This window comes from Rhinopithecus bieti, unplaced genomic scaffold (assembly GCF_001698545.2).
Source record: "Rhinopithecus bieti isolate Rb0 unplaced genomic scaffold, ASM169854v2 scaffold_9997, whole genome shotgun sequence".
Taxonomy (NCBI): domain Eukaryota; kingdom Metazoa; phylum Chordata; class Mammalia; order Primates; family Cercopithecidae; genus Rhinopithecus; species Rhinopithecus bieti.
In genome coordinates, this window is record NW_016806398.1 from 2,086,819 (window position 1) to 2,114,205 (window position 27,387).

Consider the following 27,387-nt stretch of genomic DNA (forward strand, 5'->3'; position numbering starts at 1 on the left):
TTTTTTTTTTTTTAACTTGAGCAACTGCCTCCTTGTGACTTGGGAAAGTTTAAAAGAGATTTTTTTTTCTGTTCTCTTCCCCATTCTCCTGAAAAATCAGATTTTTTAAAAACTGAGAGTGTGAAGGACCTGCCCTATTATAGAGACAAGGAGGGATTGCTGGATCCATCCTACATCTCCCACAACTGGTTGATTTTTGGAATAAAAATGTTAAGAATTGCTCTTCTATGAGATGCAAGGTGAACAGAAATCCTTTTTTGCCCCTCCCCGAAAGAAAACTACAAGGGTGCTTTTCAAAAATAAAAACACTGAAAATTAAGAGTAAACAGGTATCTTCTCTCTGCCCCACCTTCAAAATCAAATGTTCTTTTTTGTAATGTTTAAAGAACTGGAGCAATATGATACAGGAAGGGTTACAAAATGTTTTCCCTACAACCCTCAAAAAAGTTATTTTAAAATTTTAGGAAACAGAGGCACTGTGTAGAAGACACCTCCTTTCCCTAATAAGTTAAACTGGGAATTTAGCCCTATATGGGAGACATGAAATTAAGAAACACAACTCTTGCCCCCCTTAGCAAACACTCATACACAAGAGGTTAAGAGGAGGCTCTGGCCGGGAGTGGTAGCTCACGCATGTAATCCCTTTGGGAGGCCGAGGCCAGTGGATCACGAGGTCAGGAGTTGGAGACCAGCCTGGCCAACATAGTGAAACCCCATCTCTACTAAAAATACAAAAATTAGTCAGGTGTGGTGGCACGTGCCAGTAGTCCCAGCTACTCAGGAGACTGAGGCAGGAGAATCGCTTGAACCCAGGAGGCGGAGGTTGCAGTAAGTCGAAATCACTCCATCACTCCACTGCACTGTAGCCTGGGTGACAGAGTAGGACTCCGTCTCAAAAAACAAACAAACAAAAAAGGAGTCTTCTAACCACTTCCCCCCAGACCCCTAAAAGTTGGAGATTCGTTAAAAATTGAAAGTGGCCATTTTTCTGCTCACCAACCTGGCAAGTATCTCCCTGCCAGAGGTTTGGCAGCCTCTGCCAAGGATGGTGTGCAGCAGGCACCAAGGGGAGTGGGGGCAGCTTGCGGAGCATGGCAGAGTTGGGTCTTGTGAGCCCTGAGCATACGTGCTGGCCAGGCAGCCTGTAGCCCACCTGCCCCTCAACCACCAGGTGGTTGGGGCCTTGTTACCTGGAGAGATGCTCCAGGTTTGATGTCTGTCTGGCTCGATCCTTGTGTGAAGGTTTCTGGGCACCTGCCTCAAGGCCGGGTCCCCGCCTCTGCCTAGTGGAGCCAAGCCTGATCTTAGGCCTTAGAGTAGAAACTAGATCCAAAATGACATGGGGTCTCAGTCACCACAGCTGAGAGCTGTATGGTACCAAGGAAAAACTCCTGCCCTGGGAGTCGGGAAAACTTGATGCGATATTCATTTGAGCGCTTACTATGTGCCAGGCACGTTGTATCTAGAAAGACAGACACACACCATGAAGAGGAGAACTATTTGCAGCAGCTCTTCTCAAATGCTAGTGATTCTTGGAATCACCAGGAGAGCCCGTTCAGATTGCTGGGCCCCACCCCAGAGTTTCGAATTCATTTGGTCTAGGTTAGGGACCAAGAGTTTGCATTTCTAATGCATTCCCAGGTGATGCTGATGATGTTGGTCTAAGGGTCACCTTCTTAAAACCTTTGCAGTACAGTGCCAACAGTAAGGTGCTCAGTGCAGCTCAAGGAAGGGTCCCATCCAGCCCTGGTGGGGGTCAGTGAAGATTCCAGGAGGGTCTTAATTAGATGGCAGGTTCTCTGCAGAGCAGGGATTCTTAAATGGGGTCGTTGCGTTGGTTTGGGGAACCAAGAACTACTCCTTAACCAAATGTATGTCTGTATGTGCATTTTGGGGGAGAAAATCTGTGGCTTTCACTCAAGAGCATCAGTGACCGCCAACCTGGAATAATCCACAGCCTGTCTCCAGGCACCTCTGGCCTATAAAATCTCATGGTCCTTCTCATCCTTCTTTTTCTGGAGTCACTGCAAGCCCTTTCTGTTTCTCCACCACCCATGGGTCCCAGGAGCTAGGCCTTCTGTCAGCACATCCCGACCATAGAGGCATCTCCTGCCCAGGGGTCTCAGCCTTGGAGAGTGCTTCCTTTCTTCATTCTGTACCAAATGGGCCATGAAGGGTATCCTCAGGGGACAGTGGCTGAGCTTGAAGTCTTCTGACAAAATCCAGTTTATAAATGAACCCACATATTCCCCCAAACAACAGCAGAAACTATGCAATCACCCTGAGCTGTGGTTTGTCTCCATTTGAGAATTAACTGAGGGTACACTCACCATGTGGAACTTTTGGAGTGTCCTGAGGACCTGCCCAAGAAAGTGGCTAGGTACTGCATGAGGTGGCTGTGGTCCCATCAGATGCACTGTGGTCATATCTGGACCCCTCACTTTCGAGAGCAATGACACTGTGACCAGCATGGGGAAGCCACGAGAAGGGGAGGACCCCCACAAACACCAGACAAGCTCTGGGCAGGGCTTCGGGAGGAAAGGTGTGTGGGTGGAGAAGACAACATATTTTGTGATCGCGCAGGGGACAAGACCAGACCTGCTCTATGATGGAGCTCTGTGATACAGTGTTGGAAAAATGACTTTTGGTCAGGGGTGAGGAAGAACAGATGCTCACATCAGTGGAAGCGTGGTCCAGGAGGGACCCCCAAAGGCTTTCCCATCTTCTGAGGGTCTATGGTTCAACTCGGCATGCCTGAGTTTATCAAATTCTGGAAACTTTTTACTCCTTCCATGCCTAGCCCACCGCCTCCAGAACTATCATTATTACATCATTTTTAGAGCCCAGCTCCTGGGGTCAGTTCCCAGGTTCACCTCTGGCTCTGGTCCTCCTCACCTGCAGTGTGGTATCCAGCAGGTGGCTCATCTTGCCCCCACTTCTTCATCTTTAAAATGATAGGCCAGGCTCGGTGTCTCACACCTGTAACCCCAGCACTTTGGGAGGCCAGGGCAGGCGGATCACAAGGTCCAGAGATCGATACCATCCTGGCTAACACGGTGAAACCCTGTCTCTACTAAAAATACAAAAATTAGCCAGGCATGGTGGCACACGCCTGTAGTCCCAGCCTACAGGAGGCTGAGGCAGGAGAATCACTTGAACCTGGGAGGCAGAGGTTACATGAGCCGAGATCGCACCACTACACTCCAGCCTGGGTGACAGAGCAAGACTCTGTCTCAAAAATAAATAAATACATACGTACATAAAACAAAGTAAAATAGAATAAAATGATGCTAACAGTTTTATTTACCTCATGGGGTGGTCTGAGGATTAAACGATGTAACCTGTAAAGTCCTTAGAAACTGTCTCATGTAGAGAAAGCACACACGTCGTCAGGTGGAATCTCCTCTGCCCCTCACTACCTGGGTGATCCTGGCCTCAGGGCTTCATCTCTGAGCTTTAGCATCTGTCTTTGAAAAATGGGGATTCTAAAACCTACCAGTCTTACCAACACTCTTTCAGTTGTAACCAATAGAGAAGAAATCACGCTGAACTAAAAAAAAAAACAAAAGGAAAATTAGAAGGTAGATCATGGTATCCACGGGCAGGAAATGAATCGAGGGGATTCAGAGCCAGGAACTAGAAAAGTTTCAGGACCTGGGCTTTCTCTTTCCATCACTCTGGGCCACAAGTCTCTTGATATCTCAGTCCTAACTTCTCCCTCCTTCCCACCCTGTCTCCGGGTGGGGGGATCGTCTCTGCTTCCCTGGGCACGAAGTCAAAATGGTCAGCATACCATTCTGTCAGTGCAGAAAGTACTGACTGGTGTGTCTGCACTCAATCCAAATTCAGGAGAGAGAATGGGGTAGGTCAAGCTTGGCTCAGGTGCCACCAGGAGCTGATCCTCTATGGCTAAAGACGGCAGGGTCACAAAATACGCAGAGCCTCTTGAGACCCCGCCTTGAGAGAAGGGACGTGGTGGGCTGAGCAGAACCCTCAAATGTTCCTCAGAGAGGACTGCGAGGGTTCGCCGAGACTGGGGATGTGACGTGGAGACACACCAAAGCTGCATTTCTTTGTGCTAACATCTGGCAACACTTGGGAAACCCAGGAGGTTAGGATGCTGAGGCTTTTTCTAGTAGGTGATGGGCAGATGTCAAGCATGTGTCACAAGCAGGTGGTGGGAGTTGCCTCGGAAGAAGTCTTTGGGTCCCAAACAAAACCTGGGGGCTTGGCTAAGATCTGCTGGTTAGGTCCTGGTGGAGAAGTTGCCTTTATAGAGAAACAGTCTGCTCAAAAGGGCATGGGAAAGAATGAAGGCAAAGACTTCATGAAATGGTGTTTTCTTCCTCAAGCTGAGTTACTTTTCCTTAAGCCTCAAAAACAAAGGAAATGCTCTCTTGTAACAGCCCAGCTAGGGTGACTTGGGCTTTCAAGTCTCTACACAAAGGGGGAAAAACCCACACGATCCGGTCTTAGAAAATTCCTTAGCAATTTATCAAGCAAGTTGGCAGCATGTTCTTCTTGTTTGATTGACTACTTCTCCAAAGTGGGCAGAGAAATACAGTCACCCCCATTTTAAGGCTGAAGTGTCTTGGCCCGGTGCAAAATTCCAGCTTTTGCTCTGGAATTTTTTTCTTTTCTTCCATTCCTCTACCTCCCCATCCCCGCACAGGGAGAAGTTGGGAAGGAGATGGGATCAACCCAGCAGCAACGTACTTCCTCAAGGGGGGACTTTGCAGGTCATGGTGAAATCTCCAGAGAAGCAGGTACCTGAGGCCTTGGCAGTCCCCCAGAGAGGTGAGTCCAGGAGGGAAAACAGAGAGAACGAAGATCCAGGACAAGATACTGACAAATAGAAAGAAAGAGATCAAACAGATCACCCAGATAAGGAATCAGCATTGAGGCAAAAATCTATATAGCCCGTCCCAGGAGTCAACAATAAATGCTTCTTATGTTTCATAAACCTGTTCCATGGAGCCTGCCAGTCCATGAAGCCTGGAGAAAGCCTGGCATACTAGTGAAGATCTCATCTAGTCTCTGCACTTAGACCTGTGCAGATTGTAACCTTAGCAACTATAAAAGCCTCAGTTTTTCTCATCTGTAAAATGGGCAAAATAAGGTACCTGACACCACAGGGTTATTTAAAGCCCTAATTCATGTTATGCACCCAACGCATGGTAATTATGATTACCATTTCCAGCCCGTATCGACTTCGACATGTATAAGGAAACTCAGGCTCCGGGACGGGATGAGGGTGGAGTAACCTCATTTGAGCAGGCCTAGACAGCCAAGAAGGGAGCAAAGTCAGCTTTGAAGGCAGCTTCCCCAAATCCATTTGGCAGTGCCCCCCACTGTGGCAGTAGTCCTGATTTTAATTCAGCTGGATCTCACAATGGAGATGGGCCCAGGCCATGGAAAAAAAAAGAAGAGTAAGAAAGACGGCAAGAGCTTGTCCTTTCCTCCTTTGTCATCTGGTGGCTCCCAAAGGAGGCTTTAATACTCCATCCCTTCTGCTGAGAAACACAATTGTGAATGCAATTAGCTCACAATGTGTCATAGTACAGGGCTCGGGCTCAGGCTGTGTCTGGACTCAGACCCAACTGGGTTCCAATCCCAGCTCAGTCCCTTTCCAGCCATGTGATCCTGAGCACATCACACCATTGTCTCTGAGCCCCAGTTTCCTTAACTGTTAAATGGGGAAAATAACACAGACGTGCATGCTTTACACGAGGGTTAGAAAAAGCAATGAATGCCAGCACACAGTATGTAATCTAGATAGTCGAGATGATGATATTAATGATGATGGTGATCTCGATGGCTTCCATCTGCAAAACTATCCAGTGGGCGGGGCATGTCTGGAATGACAGCTTAGCCCTGAAGCCATCCAACTATGTCCCTCAGTTATCTCCATTAGCAGATAAGGAGAGTGAGGCATAGAAAAGTAAAATGGAATGTTTCTTTCACCAGTAATTGGACAAACTGCCAGCATGTGACTCTTGATGGGATGCACCAACAGCCAACAGTGCTTACACAGAATTCCTGCCAAAAATGCATAACCCAAATCTAATCATGAGGAAACATCAGACAAATACAGATCGAGGGACATTCTACAGAACAACTGGCCTGTATTCTGCAAAAATGTCAATGTTATGAAAGACAAAGAAAGACCAAGGAACTGTTTCAAATTAAAGGAGACTAAAGAGATAAGTATGACAACTAAATGCAAAAAGTGATCTTGAATCACATTTTTTTTTTTTTTTTGGCTCCTGAATCAGAGTGGGAAAAAATTACTATAAAGGACATTTTGGGGACAACTGGTGAAATTTGAATATAGCTGTGTATTAGAGAATAGTATGCATTCATGTTAAATTTCTGAATTGATCATCATTTTCTGGTTGTGTAAAATCATCTTCTCACTCTTAGAAAGTACACACTTTTGATGGAAAGGCACATGATTATCTGCAACTCTCAAAAAATATATACACATATGTATATGTCTATATGCATACATACATATATATATAAGATAAAGCAATTATATGTGACTGAATATGAATTGGTAAATTTGAACAAAGGGTATGCAAAAGGTCTTTGTCCTATTCTTGCAACTCTTCTATAATTTTGAAATTATTTCAAAATAACACGTTAACAAAAGTGAAATATTTGAAATGTTTGAAAAAGCTAGAAGCCTACACTGAAATTATTTTCATCAGAATGGAGTCTTTTCATTGTATATTTGACAGAAAAAAGATTGATTCATTGATCAGTGGCTTGTCCACATCAAAATTTGCTGATTATCTTTCTTCGTAACATGAATATGTTCTTTTGTGGTGTTATTCCCATGAGATCCAATTTTCCTAGGCAAATTTTATTATCTCAATTTTGTCATGCAGATGTAGGGTCTTCCATCAATGTTTAGTCAATATTTTCCAGACACAGTGTTAGTCTTTGTGTTTTATTTTCTGTTGCTTATTTCTACTAGGTAAAAGTTATTTTAAGTTTTGCAATTTCCAATGTTCCCAGTAAGCTGTAATTCTTGAAACAGGTTTTTCACCCCTAAAATCAATTTTGTTGTATATAGTTTAGAGGGATTCTCTAACCCTGGCCGGGCATCTGAATATCCTGGGAGCTTTTGAAAAGTACAAGTTTTCCAGCTTCTCTTCAATCTCAAGATTCTGATCCAGGCGGAATCTGGATATTTGTATTTTTAAAAGCTCCCCACCTCTCAGCTTCTGTGGCAGTCATTGGCCCATCACTTGGTGTGGTTACCACCTTGCCTTGTACTATTGGTTCTTAAACTCTTTGGGCCTTGCCATTCTATTTTAACATACCATTTTCCCAACTTAACTGTGAGGTCATTGAAGAAAGGGACTGAGCAAATGACTTCTTTATGGCCAGCACAGCTCGCTACAATTATTAGGTAAGTTAGCAAAACAATATTAGTTGATTGATTGTTGGTGCAACCAAAACTTTGAATAGCAAGATCAAGAGAAGGAACTTTTAAAAAAATTGTGAGGCGGGGCACGGTGGCTCACACCTGTAATCCCAGCACTTTGGGAGGCTGAGGCAGGCAGATCACTTGAGGTCAGGAGTTCGAGACCAACCTGGCCAATGTGGTGAAACCCCGTCTCTACTAAAAATACAAAAAAGTAGCTGGGTGTGGTGGCAGACGCCTGTCATCCCAGCTACTCGGGAGGCTGAGGCAGGAGAACCCGTGAGGTGGAGACTGCAGTGAGCCGAGATCGTGCCACTGCACTCCAGCCTGGGCAACAAGAGCAAAACTGTCTCAAAATAAAAAAAAAAAAAATGTGCAGGAATATATATAACACAATATTTACCATTTTAAACATTGTAAGTGTACAGTTCAGTGATATGAAGTGCATTCACATTGTTGTGTAACCATCACCATTATTCATCTTCATAATTTTTCATCATCCCAAATGGAAATGCTACACCTATTAAACACTAACTTCCCATTACCTCCTACCTGCTCCTGGCAACCACTGTACTACTTTCTATCACTTTATGAATTTGACTATTCTGAGCACTCTCATATAAGGGGAACCACACAATATTTGTCCTTTTGTATCTGGCTCATTTCACTAGCACAATGAATCTCAAAGATTCATTCATGTTGTAGTGTATATCAGAATTTCATTCCTTTTCAAGGCTGAATAATATTTCATTGTATGGCTATACCACATGTCATTTATCCATTCATCCATTGATGGACACTTGGGTTGCGTCTACCTTTTACCTATTGTGAATAATGTTGCTATGAATATTCATGCATAAGTATCTGTTCAGTTCTCTGCTTTCAATTCGTTTGAATAGATACTCAGAAGTCGAGTTGTTGGATCTTATGGTCATTCTATTTCTAACTTTTTGAGGAATCACCAAAACATTTTCTACAGTGGCTAAAGAAAGACTGTTTTTAAAAGCTGCTTTAATAGAGGTAGAATGATGATTGATCCTTTCTGAATTTCATGCTAACTCTGTTGAGAAACAAAATCCATACATCTATCTTTAGCAACCTTAAAGAGTCATGAGCAGTTACCCTTGCCCCTTTGTTCTGTGGGAAATTGATTGCATTAAAGGCAATTCTGCACACCTCCTCTAATCTGGCCCTTTTTGTCATGTGACTTTGCAGTTCTCACTAAAAAAGTAGACTCTATTTCCCATTCCTTGAATCCGAGTTTGGCCATGTGACTTTGGCCAGTGGGATGTTAGCAAATTTCACATAAGAAGAGACTTTAAAAGTGCTTGTGCAGATCAAACACAGTGGCTCATGCTTGTAATCTCAACACTTTGAGAGACCAAGGCAAGAGGACTGCTTGAGGCCAAGAGTTCAAGACCAGCCTGGGCAACATGGTGAGACCCTGTCTCTACAAAAAATTTAAAAATTAGCCAGGCATGGGGGTGCACACCTGTGATCCCAGCTACTCAGGAGGCTGAGGTGGGAAGATGGTTTTAGCCCGAGAACTTGAGGCTGCAGTGAGCTGTGATCACACCACTGCACTCCAGCCTGAGTGATAGCATGAGACTCCATCTCAAAAAAAAAACTAAATAAAAATAAAAGTGCTTGTCCAACTGAATTTGCACTTGCTCTTGCACTTATGCCTTCACCACGAGAATACAGTTGGCCCTCATATCCATGGGTTCCACATTTGTAGATTCAACCAACCATGGATTGAAAATATAGTTAGGCCTATGATGGTTGCATCTGTACTGGGCACGTACAGATTTTTTTCTTATCATTATTCCCTAAACAATACAGAATAACAACTATTTACATAGCATTACATTGTGTTAGGTATTGTAAGCAATCTGGAAATGATTTAAAATTTACAGGAGGATGTGCATAGGTTATAGGCAAATATGACACCATTTTATATAAGGGCCTTGAGCATCTGTAGATTTTGTTTTCTGTGGAGGTCCTGGAACCAATTATTCATGAATACCCAGGGACAACTGTATACCCAAGCTAGTCTGCTGGAAGAATAGGAGAGAAAGGTGAAACAGAGTTTAGTTATTCTAGCTGATCACCACATGTGTGAGCCCCCGCCAACAGCCAGCTACCCCCAGAGAGTGAGAGAGCTCAAAGGAGACTAGAGGAACTATCCAGATTAAATCCCCAACCCGCAGACTCAAGAGCTAAGTAAATGCTTATTATATTTTGTAACTGAGTTTTGGAGGTGGTTTGTTACACAGCATTACTGTGGCAATAGATAACTGATACATCTACCCTCCTCCTTTGCCAATATGCTGCATTTTCTGCACCTGTCAAAGGGTGACGAGACAACTAATTTTAGTGATTTCCTAGTGCTGGCATGAGAAGTAAATGCCAGAATTGGCCAGGTCTAGCATCTGAGCAGTTATAATCTAAAGGTGGATTTCTCTCTTCCTCCTTGAAGGTTACCCTCTTTTTTAGTTTATTGGGAAAGAGGGCTATAGAGGGCATCTGTTTTCCATTTCTCCCCAGTTCTGGCGACAGTGTCTCAATTTTCTTAGAGAAAAGCCTTCTCTCATGCTCAGTATATGTGTTCTGGGTGGACTTGCTCTACCCCTGACTGCTGTCAGCAAATGACCCAGGCCTGGCCAATCATATATGCCATCCCCTTGGCAAGATGGTCATGTGACAGGCCAAGCCAATGAGATCCAGATTTAAGAGCTTGAATGGAAAGTTTTCTTTTCCTTTGTGATGACTCTGAGGATATAGTTTAAGCTTAGAGGAGCCAAAGGGCGCCATGTGGAAAGAGCTTGCCTGAACTCAGCTAACACAGAGGAAAGCAGAGCCCAGCTATGGGAAGACACAGTCCCAATGACATGGTTAGAACCCCTAGATCCAGCCAGACCTGAAGCTGTACTTCCTTTGAGACCTGAAGCTGTACTTCCTTTGAACTTTTTAGTTATGTGAGTCAATCCATATTCTTTTTGCTTGCTTTGTTTTGTTTTGTTTCTGTTAAAATAATTTAAGGAAAGACTCTGTCGCTTGTAACTGAAAAAGTATTTGTCTTGCATTCCTCCTCGGTCACCTTCCTGACTGCATGTTCCATCTCATAATGGGCTTCTCCACAGTGCTCTTAGCCCCACTGTTGTGAAGAACCACTGTGCTTATCCCTGCTGGATAACACTTGGGATTCCCAAGCTAAGGCCACCTGATAAAGTGACACTACTTCCACACAGGCTATGGGAACAGGGAGAATTGGCAGGTCTAGGCTAACCAGGCATCCTAGTTCGCCCTGGCCAGTTCTGGTTTATGCCTGTTGTCTCAGCTTATTTACTAATAGCAACCTTTTCACTATCTATAGTGTCATTGCTTGAGTAATCATTTATATAGTCAAACTTAGCAGGTCATACTTCCTTTTATTGTGTCATCCCTTTATTGTCCACATAAAGCTGACTGGCAGAGAACAAAGATAGCTGGGACAACGTCAGCTATCCCACGTGCTCCTGCAATGTAACCTCATCTCTCTTCCTCAAGGGCTGCAATCTAATTCTCCTCCACTTGAATTTGGATGGACCTGCAACTGCTTAAACCCATAGACCACTGTGAAAGTGATAAGGAGTAACTTCCTAGACTGAGGAAGTCTAGGAAAAGACAAAGTCACTTCCACTTTTTTCATTAGATTGCTCATACTTGGATCCCTGAGCTGTTCTGTAAGAAGTCCAACTTTCCTGAGACCGCCATGTTGTGAGGAAGCTAAGCCATGTTGAGAGGCCACATGTAGCCACTCTGTTGGGCATCTGTGGCAGAAGGACTCTAAGACGCCCCCCTCCTTACCCTCATCTCCTGGTATTCACACCTTTGCATAATCCTCTCCTCTTAGTGAGGGTGAGACTGTAACTTGCTTCTAATCAGTGGAATACTGTGAAGGTGAGGGGATGTCCCTTTTGTTACTATGTTACATGAGATTATACCTCCCATCTGTCTAGTGGACTCTGCCTTGCCACTTTTGATGAAACAAGTGGCCATGCATGGGAGTTCCACATGTCAAGGAACTGAGGACAGCCTCTGTCCAACAGGCAACCAGGAACCTTAACCCTCAGTCCAGCAACCCAAAAGGAACTGAATTCTGCCAACAACTATGTAAGTGAGCTTAGAAGCATATTCTTCTCCAGTTGAGCCTTCGATGAAACACTAGCCCTTGATTGTAACCTCATGAGCAGAGTCCTGCCCACCCAAAAAAGTCCTGCCGATACCCCATTATGTGGGATAATAAATGTGTATTGTTCTAAATCATCGTTTGTGATAATTTGCTACTAGAGAACTAATTCACAGTCTTAGTCTTTGAGTCCTCCCTGCTAAGGTGCCAGACATGTGAGTGAAGAGATGCCAGATCATTCTAGTCCCCAGCTTTTGACTCACCTCCCAGCCATTAAGTCCCCTGGTCCCAAACATTGTGGAACAGAGACAAGTCAGCTTCTCCATACCCTGTCCAAATTCCTGGCCACAGAATTCAGAAGCATAATAAAACGGTTATTATTTAAAGTGACTATATTTTGGGGTAGTTTTTAAGACAGCTATAAAGAATGAACCATTAAGTCTCTTTTTTGTTTGTTTGTTTTGTTTTGAGATGGAGTTTCACTCTTATTGACCCAGGCTGGAGTGCAATGGTGCAGTCTCCACTCACTGCAACCTCTGCCTCCTGGGTTCAAGTGATTCTCCTGACTCAATCTCCCAAATAGCTGGGATTACAGGTGCCTGCCACCAGGCCCAGGTAATTTTTTTTTTTGGTATTTTTAGTAGAGACAGGGTTTCACCATGTTGGCCAGGCTGGTCTCGGACTCCTGACCTCAGGTGATCTGCCCACCTCGGCCTCCCAAAGTGCTGTCTCAATTTAAAACTGTACATTAAATATGACCTTTTCATGATCCATGACATAAATGACCCCCCAGTAGCTAACATCACAGCTGGGTCTTCAGGTCCTTCGTGTTCCTTAAGAGCGTCCAGGCAGTTTCCATGGACCTTTTGTCAACTGTTGTGCCATGGGTGTAGTCTTGCCCCTGGTTGCCCACCAACAGTAAATTTCTTAGCAATTTAGAGCTCCTATTAAAGATTTCATGTTATTTTGCTTATATGGATTTAATTGAGTTCTAGACAATGGCTATTTCTCTTTCCATTATTTGGGTACATGGGGATGGTTATGTTCTTTCAGTTTTACTCAATTCAAATCTCTACCTTCTACCTGTTCCCAAAAGGCTCCGGTTAAGGACCTATGTCTACTGGGGAGAAGGACGGGAGGGATGGAGGGAGAAAAGCGTGGTCAGAGAACTCAGCAGGAGGATGGAGGTTAAGCTCTTGTCCAAATCGCACAATCTTATTTTTTCTCTGGGATAGCAGAGACTCTTACTCAGGAGAAAGCACATCTCTGCACACACATGTACACACACACACACACACTCCTTGTGCCTTCCCTACCATAGCAGGACCATGAGATTTTGACTTGCATCTGTTACTTTTAAAAACGATGGAGTCTGGTGTGGTGGCTCATGCCTGTAATCCCAACACTTTGGGAGGCCAAGGCAGTCGGATCACCTGAGGTCAGGAGTTGGAGACCAGCCTAGCCAACATGGTGAAACCCCGTCTCTACCAAAAATACAAAAATTAGCTGGGTGTAGTGGCATGTGCCTGTAATCCCAGCTACTTGGGAGGCTGAGGCAGGAGAATCACTTGGACCCGGGAAGTGGAGGTTGCAGTGAGCTGAGATCACTGCCCTCCAGCCTTGTCAACACAGCGAGACTCTGTTTCAAATAATAATAATAATGATGATGATAATAATAATGCAATACAGTCACGGCTTTGGAGATTCTTCAAAGAAATAAATATTTTTAACTGAGATTTTTCAAGTAATTGGGGATTACCTCTCTAAGTATCAAAACTTTTATTTCAATAATTTGGAATGGATATCTTTCTGAAATGTAGTGTACCCTCCTTGCCTCTTAAAGAAAGGATAACATTATTCCCCCGCCTTTCCTGAAATCTCACATTGAGCACTGCCCCCAAACATATTAAGATGAATTAACTGAGCCCAGGATATTGATACAATAGCGTGGGTTTTCAAAAGGAAAACATTGTCTTTCCCCAGATATTTTAGAGCTGTTGAGTACGCATTCAGTTCTTCAGAAGTCAATGTTTGACTATATGAAATGAGAAACAGTCCCTCCATGATGCAAATATATCCTTCCTACCAGAAGACAAATGTAATCCAGACGTCCCCCAGGCTTGATCAGCCTGTGGGTAGAAATGAGGTCACACTTTATTTATTTATTTAACAAATACTTACCTAGGGCTTGCACTGAGCCATTCCAAGTGCGTTAAGATCAACTGATGTTTGACCAAGATGCCAAGAACACACAATGGGGAAAGGACAGTCTCTTCAATAAGAGACTCTCAGGAAAATGGATATCCACATACATAAGGACATGAGACCCTTATCTCACACCGTATGCAAAAATCAACTCAAAATAGATTAAACATTTAAAAGTAGACCTGAAACTGTAAGACTACTAGAAGAAAACGAGAAACATTCCATGACATTGGTCTGGATAATAATTTTTGGGGGATATGAAACCAAAAGCATATGCAACAAAAGCAAAAATAGACAAATGGGATGACATCAAACTCCAAAGTTCCTGCACAGCAAAGGAAACAATCATCAGAATGAAGAGATAACCTAAAAAACAAGAGAAAATATTTACAAACCAAACATCTAATGAGGGGTTAGTACCCCAGATATGTAAGGACTCAAGTAACTCAATAGCTATAAAATAAATAACCCTGTTAAAAAATGAGCAAAGGGGCTGGGTGCAGTGGCTCACACCTGTAATGCCAGCACTTTGGGAGGCTGAGGAGGGCAGATCATGAGTTCAGGAGATTGAGACCATCCTGGCCAACACAGTGAAAACCCATCTCTACTAAAAATACAAAAAATTAGCCAGGTGTGGTGGTACATGCCTGTACTCTGGCACATGCCAGCTACTCAGGAGGCTGAGGCAGGAGAATTGCTTGAACCCGGGAGGTGGAAGTTGCAATGAGCCGAGATCACGCCACTGCACTCCAGCCTGGGTGCCACAGCAAGACTCTGTCTTGAAAAAAAAAAAAAAAAAAAGAGCAAAGGACCTAGACATTTCTCAAAAGAAGACCAACAAATGGGCAACAGGTCCATGAAAAAATACTCGAAATCACTAATCACCAGGGAAATGCAAGTTAAAACCAGAATGAGATATCACCTCACACTTATTAGAATGGCTACTATAAAAACAAAAATGAAAGATAAGTGTTGGTGAGAACGTGGAGAAAAAGAAACCCTGGCACACTGTTGGTGGGAATGTAAATTAGTACAGCCATTATGGAAAACAGTATGCATATTTCTCAAAAAATTAATAACAGAACTATCATATGATCCAGCAATCCCACAACTGGATATAGATCCAAAGGAAATGAAATTAGTGTGTCAAAGAAGTATCTGCACTGCCATGTTCACTGCTGCATTATCCATAATAACCAAGATATGGAATCAACCTAACTGTCCATCAGCAACTGAATGGATAAAGAAAATGTGGTAAGAAAATCACCAAGAGAGTAGATTTTAAGTATTCTCACCACAAAAAAGCAGGTGAGATAATGCATACGTTAAATAGCTCAATTTAGCCACTCTACATCATTTCAAAACATCATGCTGTATACCATAACTACATATACATGTGTCATTAAAAATAAATTTTAAAAAATTTTAAATCTAATCCTCCTAACAACCTTATGACGTAGGTATTATTTATTATCTATCTGTTTTACAAAGGAGGAAACGGAGGTCCAAAAGGTAAAGTAACTTGCTCAAGAACGTGAAGCTCAGAAATGAATCTGGGTTTTGGACCCAGGAGCCCAACTCTGGAGCCTGTACTTATGTTTACTTTACTCTGCTGAATCTCACTGATGTGGATCCCCTACGTGCACGGTGGAAGTGTTTGAGTCGCCTTAGTAAGGTTCCCTCCTTCTCTGTTTATCACTATTTCCCAAGTTCCTGGAAGGTGTTGCACATGGGCTGTGTTCCCTTGGATTCTGCTCCAGAAGCGCAGGTCTGCCACTGCGTATTCTAGGCCACTAACTATTATCACAACAATGCTATACAACAAACAACCCCAAAACTCAGTGGCTTCAAATAATGAGCAAGAATTTGGTTCACGAGTCCACAGATCTGTTGACATGTCCTTTCTGTCTTAGCAGAGATTGCTTCGTGTCTGGGCTTGGCTGGTTCTTAGCTTATCTAGGTTGACTGGGACAAGTAGGGCCACTTGATTCTGGTCCACATGTCTCTCATCCTCCAGCAGGCTAGCATGGGCACCTGCACTTGGTAATGGCAGACGAACAAAAGTAGACAAGCTCAATTGTGCAGACACTTTTCAAGTCTCTGTTTAAATCACATTTGCTAGCATCCCGTTGGTGAAGACAAGTCCCATAGCTGACCCTAAGCCAGATTGGTAGAATATGCACAATTACATGGTATCAGGCATGAATACAGGAAGGGATAAAGAACTGCGACCACTAATGTGTTCAATCTACCACACTCATCACTGATTTTCATTCTTCTCAAAAAATATGAGAATAAAATTAAATTTCAAAATAAGAAATCATTTAGATAAAGCTGCCAAGATTCTATAAATTAAAACTGTGCTCTGAGACATGGTAATGAAGAAATCCAAATAAGGGGCAATATACACAAATGGTTTCTTTATAAAAGGAAAACAGCAGCATTCCGCTGTATCAGTAGGAAATGAAACTGAGAATTCAGAACTCAGCCTGCTGATGTGCCAGGGAGGCCCCACATTCTGGTGGCAAAGTGGCAGTCAGCAGGGTAGCCATTGTGTGGGCCTGGTGTCTGAGCAATAATGTTAGCACAGAAGTCACATCAGAGCAGGCCGCCAGCAAAACTGACTCAGTTAGCAACTTCTTAGCATATCAATGTCTCATTTTGTTTCTCTGGTAAAAACCTCAAATATTGGATTGCCTGATTCAAAATTGGCCCCTAGGCAACCTCAGTTTTTCCAGGAGAGTACAATGAATATCTGTTTATTCCCATTCCTGGAAAGCAGGAACTGTCATTTTCTGGGCTCACACGGCCTGCACACATAGCCTGGTTAAAATTCTTTCTCTGAGAAATGGGGGAGCCCTGTTAAGACAGCCAAGCTGGTCTCTAGACTTAGAGATCCATGGCCCATTGCTTCTACTGCATGAATCACTGGATATATCAACCTCCCTGAGATGGTAAAGGTCAGGACCTGTGGATAAATGTTGAAAAATCAGAAAAGCCTCAGTAGACAGTAAAATTTACCAAAACCAAAAACAAAACACCAAATAAAAAAAATGAGCCAAAGATCCTGGAGTACTCTGCTTTTCATTACAGGGACATCATGATGTTTATAATGGCAGCTCATTGCCTTAAAATAGGACTTCAATGGAGGAACAGGTGATTCAGGGATCCCTGGGCCCCTTTCCAGAGTGTGTCAGAGTTGGGAGGAATCTTTTCAATCCTTTGAATCTGTTTTGAGCATTTGCCATATACCAGGTGCTTCATAAACAATATCTCACTTAACTCCTAAAGAATCCCCTATAAGTTAGAGCTGCATACATCCCCATTTTACACATAAGGAAACTGAGGCATGAAGCTTCTGTCAAGGAAGTTGCCCAAGTCATACTCCAGAACTGGCCCTCTGAGACATGACTCTGTGAAGCTACCCATTTAGGGGTGCCCTTCAGACACCACCAAGCCCAGTGGCCTTCAAATTAGGGGGCTCATCCACAGGGGACGCAATTTGCAAGGTAGAGTCACCACACACAGTTTTTTAAGATACTCCATTTCTAGATTCTCAGCTTCCATGTGTACAATTTCCTAAAACTTACCTGCCTGTGGCCAGGCACGGTGGCTCATGCCTATAAACCCGCACTTTGGGATGGCGACGCAAGCGGATCACCTGAGCTTAGGAGTTCAAGACCAACCCGGCCAACATTGTGAAACCCTCCCTGTCTATACTAAAAATACAAAAATTAGCCGGGTGTGATCTTATACCACTTAGAATGGCAATTATTAAAAAGTGAGGAAACAACAGATGCTGGAGAGGATGTGGAGAAATAGGAATGCTTTTACACTGTTGGTGGGAGTGTAAATTCGTTCAACCATTGTGGAAGACAGTGTGGTGATTCCTCAAGGATCTAGAACCAGAAATACCATCTCACCCAGCAATCCCATTACTGGGTATACACCCAAAGGATTATAAATCATTTTACTATAAAGACATATGCACATATATGTTTATTGCAGCACTATTTACAATAGCAAGGACTTGGAACCAACCCAATGTCCATCAATGATAGACTGGATAAAGAAAATGTGGCACATATATGCCATGGAATACTATGCAGCCATAAAAAATGATGAGTTCATGTCCTTTGCAGGAACATGAAGCTGGAAGCCATCAGTCTCAGCAAGGTAACACAAGAAGAGAAAACCAAACACTGCATGTTCTCACTCATAGTGGGAGTTGAACAATGAGAACACATGGACACAGGGAGGGGAACATCACACACTGGGACCTGTGAGGGGGTGGGGGGCTAGGGGAGGGGAAGCGTTAGGACAAATACCTAATGCATGCAGGGCTTAAAACCTAGATGATGGGTTGATAGGTGCAGCAAACCACCATGGCATATATATACTTATGTAGCAAACCTGACGTTCTGCACATGTATCCCAGAACTTAAAGTAAGAAAAAAAAAAAAATAGCAGGGTATGGTGTCACGTGCCTGTAATCCCACCTACTCAGGAAGCTGAGGCAGGAGAATTGCTTGAACCCAGGAGGCAGAGGTTGCAGTGAACCAATATCGTGCCATTGCACTCCAGCCTGGGTGATAGAGCAAGACAGTGTCTCAAAACACAAACACACACACACACACACACCCACAAACATACACACACAGACATGCAAAACAACAACAACATCAACAACAAAAACTGACCTACCTGATAACTCCCATGAGAATATGTGAACCTGGATTTCCTTTCTCACTTTCCCTTTCTCAGCTACCCTTCTCCCCTTTGATACAGTAAAGGTGTATCTGTTATCCATTCCAAACCTTACCGGGAGACATTGCCTGGAGAGGAAAAAAACGTGAGTTGGGGATAGAGGGAGAGAGATCACCAAACAGAGGGCTGAGGGCAAATGTTGGAAAGTAAACGTTCTTTTAATCAAGACTCCCCAGACTCTTCCCCAGTCATCTCAGTGAGAGATGAATTCCCATTAATTTTACTTTTTCTGTTTAACAATTATCTAAATTTTAATCAGTTGTATCCCAAAATTTATTGCATTGATATCTCAATTCAGAAAAATGTTTAATCCTTAAAGCCTTATTATCCCAGGAAATACAAAATTCTGAAATTTTGCCTATAAACATGTTTTTGATTTAGATACTATGACATGATGATCCATATGAGACTTAGCAGCAGAAAAAAATATGACATTCCTATAAAATTCTATGGGGGAAGTAGAATGGAAATAATGATTTAAAGGAGAAAGAGGAATATTGTAAAATTTCTAACTGTTAAAGGAGAGTGTGTTCATCAATTTTTCAATGGATGATGGGGGTATAAAATTACTGTGATATTTAAATTCCATTGGATCTATTTAAAGGAGTGATGCTAGCAGTTTAATTTTAAACATTAATATTTACAATACACAGGATGTTACACCCTTTACAACTATTTAAAACCATGATGAAAAATTTAAAAAATAATTGATTATGTATTGTTTCAGAATGCATTTGGTGGCACATGAGCAAAAAACTGTGCAAAGGCCTCTGGTTTTGTCCAACTGCTTTTTTTTTTTTTTTTTTTTTTTTTAGATGGAGTCTCACTCTGTCACCCGGGCTGGAGTGCAGTGGCGCGATCTCAGCTCACTGCAACCCCCACCTCCCTGGTTCAATTGACTCTCCTGCCTCAGCCTCCTGAGTAGCTGGGACTATAGGTGTGCGTCTCCACACCCAGCTAATTTTTGTAGTTTTAGTACAGATGGGGTTTCACCATGTTGACCAGGCTGGTCTCGAAATCCTAAGCTCAGGTGATCTGCCCACCTCGGCCTCTCAGAGTGCTGGGTTATAGGCATGAGCCACCGCACCTGGCCCAGCTGCTCTTTTCACAGATGAGCCATTTTAAAGTCAGAGAGAAGAAAGGACTTACTCAAGGCCGTATGGCAAAATAGTACCTGAGCTAAGACCAAAGCTGGTCTCAGGATACCCTCACAGGCCCTCTTCTTTTTCTTTTTCTTTTCTTTTTTTTCCAAATGCTAGCTTGCTGTGTCAGGATGAGTCTAGCAGGTCCCAGCACTCAAATGGGATGAAAGGCATGCAAGTTCATCAAGTGTTTATTTACAGACCTGAAAGCAGGACTAGGGCAAAGCAACAGAGGTGGATCAAGCACCAGGGACTAGCAACAATGCAAAGCCATCTCCACCCCTGGGCCAGAACAGGTAGAGGGAAAGAGCCCTTACCTGGACCTGATGAGACCTGTAGCTATAGGAGAAGGCCCCCAACAGGACCTGTGTCTTTAAGGGAGGCACCAGGGCACTGCCAAACCACAGGTAGCTGCAAGAGAGCTAGGGGAGCAAATCCACCAACCTCTCTCTCCTCCTATGCTCTTTTCCTGCTGGTACCTCCATTGGTCAAATCAATCAGAAGCCAAAGGGCAGGGGAGCTAATTGTTACAGTCCTTAGAGGTCACCTCTTTGGGCACAGAGTAAGGCAGAGAAGGGCAGAGAGTCTAGAAGGGCAACCAGAGAATGTCCACCACACATGCCATTTTGAACTTGCCATTTGTACTTAAAAAGAATAAGTTTCCCAGTCAAAAAAAAAATCGCAGCAAAACGAAGAAATCTGCCCTCAGAAGAATCAGAAAGCCCATATTTGTGAAGCAGGAGGAATTTCAGAGCAGTTTGGAAGGATTTTATTTTCATTTTGTAACTATGATATACAGATATCTACTTATTTTAATACTATAATATTTTGTCATCTCCTTTCATTGAAAACTGATCTTCAATTTTGCAAAAATTGCCTGATTAAATCCTCACTCATGAATGCTTCAATAGGCTGCTACAAACTACAACTAAAACCCAGGAGTTGAGGGAAAGTCCCTGAGAAAAAGCAATGTTAATGGACACTTTGAACAGAAATATATGATCAAAGAGAATAATGTAAATTATTAATAGCCATATACTAAAGACAGGTTAATCCAGCTAGAATTAGATTGAAAGAATGTATGCAATTGCCATAATCAAAAATGCTTTCATACTTAAATCACCTTTCTAGACAACCTGTGTTCATGTTATAGAAAGAGCAGCACCCTCTAGGGGCAGGGAGTGCCAATGGTCTATGGCCCTTTGACTTGTGCTTTTTCCTCATACCAGTAAGTGCATGATGGAGGTGGGGTGGAGGAGGGAGGAGGAGTATTTTTATCCCCAGTGCTCTTCCAAAAGAAGGCAAGTGGGTGATGCACAAAGACCCTCAGCTGGGAAATGGAAGAGCCAGGTTCCTATTCTGACATGGTTATTGATTCATTTTACATTCTTGGTTAATGTTCTTTTCTCCAAACTCAAGTTTTCTCTTTGTAAATATTTATCTCCAGTATCTCTTATACTTCAATTGCTTCAGCTCTAAAACTAGAAAAAACAAGAACCAAAATGTTATGGAGTTGTCTTGGGTACTAGGTAATACTTGTGAAAAACACTTTGTAAATTGTCAGATGCTAAAGCAACATAAGGGAGGCCACATGGCACAGTAAGAACACATGACCAGGGATAGTTAACTTGCATATAAAATTATAGCTTGAAATTTCAGACTTCTGGCTATGGTCTAGTAAGGAGCCCAGCAATATTTTCCCGAAAAAATACCCATAAAGCTGGACAAAATTGATAAAACAACCCTTTTACTCCTCTTGAAATCAACTAAAGGCACAAAATAATTCCAGAAGCATTTATGTTTGAAAAACTATTGAACTTTGGGTAAGAACAGTGGAAGTGTGGTGTCTTTACCTGGGGCTGATCCTAACTTCTACCTTCTTCCCAGTTTAGTTGGTGGTGAGATTCTGCCAGGATATGGCAGGCCCGTGAGGACAGACAGCTACACTTATTCAATTTGGAGCGATAGATACCCATATCCAGCAGCACTGTGAAAGTGATTATCCTGGCATCAAGTGAGGAGGGAGGGCCAATGGCTCTACTTGTCTGATATTACAGTCATGGTTAAGGCAAGCATATTTCTGGCTGAGGGTGCACATATGAGCAGCAGAGACCAAAGACAGTACAAACAATATACACAATTCTGGCTGACCCTGAGGCTGGACACATGTGCATAGGAGACCCAGAAGGGCCTAGCTGAAATTAAAATGCTGGAGTAGACTTAACAATGGCCTAAACTTTGAATCTATTCCCTTACCTACACACAGATTTCAGCACAAGACAAAATCCTTACTTGCTTGAGGCACTTCAGCACAACCTATGTCCAATCATTGGCTGACTAGTGGGCTACACAGACACAGGGATGAGCCTTAAGAAGTCAGTCTTAAAGACATAAACAAGAATTTTAAAAAAAAATCTGGGCAGAGCTATCAGCAGCTCCGTATCACTAGGGAGATAGATTTAACTCAGGTAGGTTACTAAACAATGAACAAATTTCAAAAAGAACAAACCTTCAGGGTGGAAATATAGAATCCAGAGTTGCTACAATATAAAACTAGAATCTTCAGTTTTCAAAACACCACCAACAAAATGAGACATGCAAAGAAAGAAAATATGACTCAGGGTAAAGAAAAGGGGAAATGACAGAAACTTCCTATGAGTGATTCTAGGTATTTGATTTATCAGACAGACATCAAAGCAGCTATTTCAATATGTTCAAAGGGCTAAAAAAAATCACATTTAAAAAATTAAAGGAAAGTATGGAAACATTGAATCAACAAATAGAGAATCTCAATAAACAGATAGGAATTACTGAAAAGAACCAAAAAGAAATTCTAGAGTTGAAGGTATAATAACTGAAATGAGAAATTCACCTAGAGGACTATAACAGAGGATTCAAGATGGCAAAAGAATCCATCAGTGAACTTGAAGATAAAAATTGAAGAAAAAATGAATAGAGCCTTAAAGACTTTTGGGACATCAAGTATATAAACACACATACAGTAGGAGTCCCAGAATGAGAGGAGAGAAGAAAAAGGAAGAAAAAATTTGAAGAAATAATGGTAGAGGGGCGGGCGGCCGGCGCGGCTGGGCGCGGTAGGGCTGCCGGACCCAGCCCTGGCCTGCTGCGCGGTGCATCCGCCCGCTCTCCTTCCTGCTGCAGATGTACGCGCTGCTGCCTGCCGCGCCGACGCCTTCCACCGTGGCATCTTCCTCTTGTACTGCCGTGAGCCGCCATGCTGTGCCGGCATGCGAGTTTTTAGGAATCAGCTACCCAGGAAAAATGATTTTTACTCATATGAGCCACCTTCTGAGAATCCTCCCCCAGAAACAGGACAATCAGTGTGTCTCCAACTTAAGTCTAGTGCTGGTCTCTGCAGGGTTTGTGGCTGTTTAGGCCCCAAAACATGTTCCAGATGCCACAAAGCGTATTACTGCAGCAAGGAGCATCAGACCCTAGACCAGAAATTGAGATATAAGCAGGCTGGTACACAATCAGATCATTTGGACCATATAATTCCAGACCACGACTTCCTTTTTCCAGAATTTGCAATTGTAATAGAAGCAAAAGATGAGATTACACCTGAGGTTGTGGAAAAGGAAGATTACTTAGAGATTATAGGGAGCATGGGTGATGCACTTGAGGAAGAACTGGATTCCATGGCAAAACATGAATCCAGGGAAGATAACATTTTTCAGAAGTTCAGAACTCAGATAGCCTTTGAACCGGAACAGATTCTCAGATATGGCAGAGGTATTGCCCCCATCTGGATTTCAGGTGAAAATATTCCTCAAGAAAAGGATATTCCAGAGAATATCCTTTGTGATGCCAAGAGAATGTTTGAATTCCAGGTTATGCCTCAGCTGCTAAACTACCTGAAGGCTGGCAGACTGGGCAAGAGCATTGACTGGGGCATCCTGGCTGTCTTCACCTGGGCTGAGAGCTGCAGCTTGGGTACTGGCTCTACAGAATAATTTATGTGGAAGCAGGATGTAACAGATACACTGTAAAGGCATCTTAAAGCCTTAAAAAACATTAATAATCTTTTATACCTTGCAATTCAATTTCTGGGGCTTCATCCTAAGGAAATACTTATACCAAAAATAGAGGTGCAGAGATGTTGAAGCATTGCTTACAGTGTCTACATATTAGTGAAGCAAAAGTATCCAGTTACAAGGAATTAAATAAATTTTGGTACATCCGCAGTGGAAGTCTACACGGTCTTAATTATACACACCTATATTGACAGCCGAGATACCATTATAGGTGGTATTCACGGTATGACCCTATTCTTGTAAAAATATTTGTATATGTATATGTGCACAGAAATAAATCTGCAAAGATGAGAAAAAAGAAATAATGATGGAAAACTGCAACTTCGAGAAAAAAAATTAAGATAGCACAGAGGCACAACAAACTTCAAGTAGGATAAATACAAAAAGATCCACACCTAAACATATCATAGTCAAAGTGTTCAAAGACAAAGAAAATCTTAAAAGCAGAAAGAGAAAAATGATTCGCTATGTACAGGAAAGTATAACACTTTTATTTCCTGATTTTTCATCTAAAATAATGAAGACCAACAGGACATATTAAAAACACTAGGAAAAAAGGCCGGGCACGGTGACTAACACCTATAATTCCAGCACTATGGGAGGCCAAGGCCAGCAGATCACAAGGTCAGGAGTTTAACACCAGCCTGACCAACATGGGGAAACCCTGTCTCCACTAAAACTACAAAAAGTAGCTGGGCATGGTGGTGCACACCTGTAATCCCAGCTACTCAGAAGGCTGAGGCAGGAGAATGACTTGAACCTGGGAGGCAGAGGTTGCAGTGAGCTGAGATCATGCCACTGCACTCCAGCCTGGGCAACAGAGTGAGGCTCTGTCTAAACAAAACAAAACAAAACAAAACAAAACAAAACAAAACAAAAAAACAAAAAAAAACTGAGAAAAAAAAACCACTAAAGTATTCTATATTAAGCAAAACTGTCCTTCACAAATGAAAGCTAAATAAAGCTATTCCCAGATAAATAATAAATAGGCAGAGCGAATTTGTGGCTAGAAGATCTGCTTTACAAGATACTAAAAACAGTCCTTTGGGCCAAAAGGAATTGACACCAGGTTGTAATTTTAATCCACAGAAAAAAATGAAAACCACCAGAAATAGTAAATACATAAGTTAATTTAAGAGAGTCTTATATTAACCTGTAAATGCTATAAGAAAATATAGCACCATATGGCACTCACACTATATATTTTTTTCATTCTCTTACCTTCTTAAAAAGATAAAAGATTTCACAAAACAATAATATTAGCATTGTATTATTAGGTGTATAACCTGATAATATAGATGTGTGTATATAAAATGTATATACATGTATATATAAAATGTATATATGTGTATATATAAGTATGTGTGTATGTGAATGTCTGTGTGTGTGTGTATATATATATACACACACATACACATACATATCAGCACAAAGGAGGAAAAGAAGGAATGGGGCTATACAGAAGCAAAGTTTCTATATTTTACTAGAATGGAGTTAGTATTATGAAGTACATAGTGGTGAGTTAACATGCATATTATAATCCTAGAGCCACCAACAAGAAAATAACTAAGGAATATGTAGGTGTTAAATGGTATACAAAAATATTTAATACAAAATGATGAAGCAAAGAAGAAACAGGATAAAAAGATAGAAGATATATAGAAAAAAATATGAAATGGCAAATATAAATCCAACCTATCAACAATTACATTAAAAGTGAATGGTCTAATTATCCCAATCAAAAGGAACAGATGGTCAGATTGTATCTTTAAAAAAGCACAATTCAACTACATGCTGTGTATAAAAGACACACCTTAGATTCAAAGACACAGATAATTTAAAATATAGAGGATAGAAAACAGATATGCTGGCAGGGCGCAGTGGCTCACGCCTGTAATCCCAGCACTTTGGGAGGCTGAGGTGGGCGGATCACCTGAGTTCAGGAGTTTGAGACCAGCATGACCAACATGGAGAAATTCCATCTCTATAAAAATATAAAAATTAGCCAGGCATGGTGGTGCATGCCTGTAATCCCATCTACTTGGGAGACGGAGGCAGGAAAATTGCTTGAACCCAGGAGGCGGAGGTTGTAGTGAGCCGAGATCACGCCACTGCACTCCAGCCTGGGCAACAGAGTGAGACTTCATCTAAGAAAAAAGGAAAAGAAAAAAGATATGCCCTGCAAGCAGTGACCAAAAGAGAGCTAGAGTGGCCATAATAACATCACAAAAATAGACTTTGAGACAAGAAATAAGCTGAGCATTGTGGCATGCACCCATAGTCCTAGCTACTCATGAGGCTGAGGCAGAAGACTCACTCAGGCCCAGGAGTTTGAGGTTACAGTAAGCTATGACCATGCCACTGCACTCCAGCCTGGGCAACAGCGAGACCTTGTGTCTAACAACAACAACAACAAGAAATAGTACTACAGACAAAGAGGGATATTTCATAATAATATAAGAGTAAATACACAAGGGAAATATAGCACTTATATGTGTACCTTATAACACGGGATCAAAAATGCATGAAATAAAAACTGAAGAATTGAAAAGAAAAACACAATTCAATAACAATAACTGGAGAATACATACTGTGCCAGCTCCAGCCTACACACTTGGGAACCCTCACTGCATCCCCATCTTTTAATCACACCTTAAAACCCCAACTCAGTCTTCTTTGCTTGCTCTCTTAAGCAGATTTTTGGTGAGGGGTTGGGGGGGGGTGGGACCACTGTGAGAACCTTTCCTCATCTCTCCAGAAAACTTCATTTTCTGAGTAATAAACCTTTTCCTACTGTCTTGGTGTATCTCTTGGTGTATTATGGCATCATCAGACTCAATCCCCAAACAAAAGTTTGGGTGGCAGGCCCATGCCACATCTGTGAGGTGACTACAGTTGGAGCTGTGAGTACAATGTCTAGATAATGACCACCATCACTAGGGTTTTTTCTTCTCTTGCTTTGGCTTACCACCGACTCAGCTGTCTGCCATGTTAAGCTGCTGCTTGCTGGCTGGTACTCTTTGAGTTATGTTGTTGTCTCCTGGCAAGCTTGCACTTTGAGCTGTGCTTTGTTGTGTTGCTTTGCTGAGTCCTACTGAGCCTCTGTTATGGATTTACTGGACTGAAATCAGAAGTTCCAATAATTTGTGTCTAGAGACAGAAATATGGGATTAGGGATATCCTTAGAGTGGCCCTGGATTTGAGGGTGTTCACAACAGTAGGAATTACACAGCACTATCAACCAACTTGAAGCAATTAATATCTATAGAACACTCTGCCCAAGAACAGCAGAATTCACATTCTTTTTGAACACACATGAAACATTTTTCAAAACAGACCATAGAACAAGTCTCAATAAGGTTAAGAAGATTGAAATCATACAAAATGTTTTCTATCATAATAGAATTAAATTAGAAATGAACAATAGAGGAAAATTTAGGAAATTAAACATTTCTAAGTAACAAATTGGTTAAAGAAGAAATCACAAGGGCAGTTAGAAAATATCTGTAGCTTATTGAAAATGAAAGCATAATATACCAAAATTTATCAGATGCAGCTAAAAAAGTGCTTAGAGAGAAATTTAATGCTTTGAATGCCTATAACAGGTATGAA

At 42.2% G+C, this 27,387-nt stretch overlaps 1 pseudogene; it reads left to right on the plus strand.

The window, feature by feature from the left end:
- LOC108532167 (programmed cell death protein 2-like) overlaps positions 1-23,730 on the plus strand; it is a 117,608-nt pseudogene extending 93,878 nt beyond the window's left edge.
- The last annotated feature ends 3,657 nt before the right edge of the window (positions 23,731-27,387 follow it).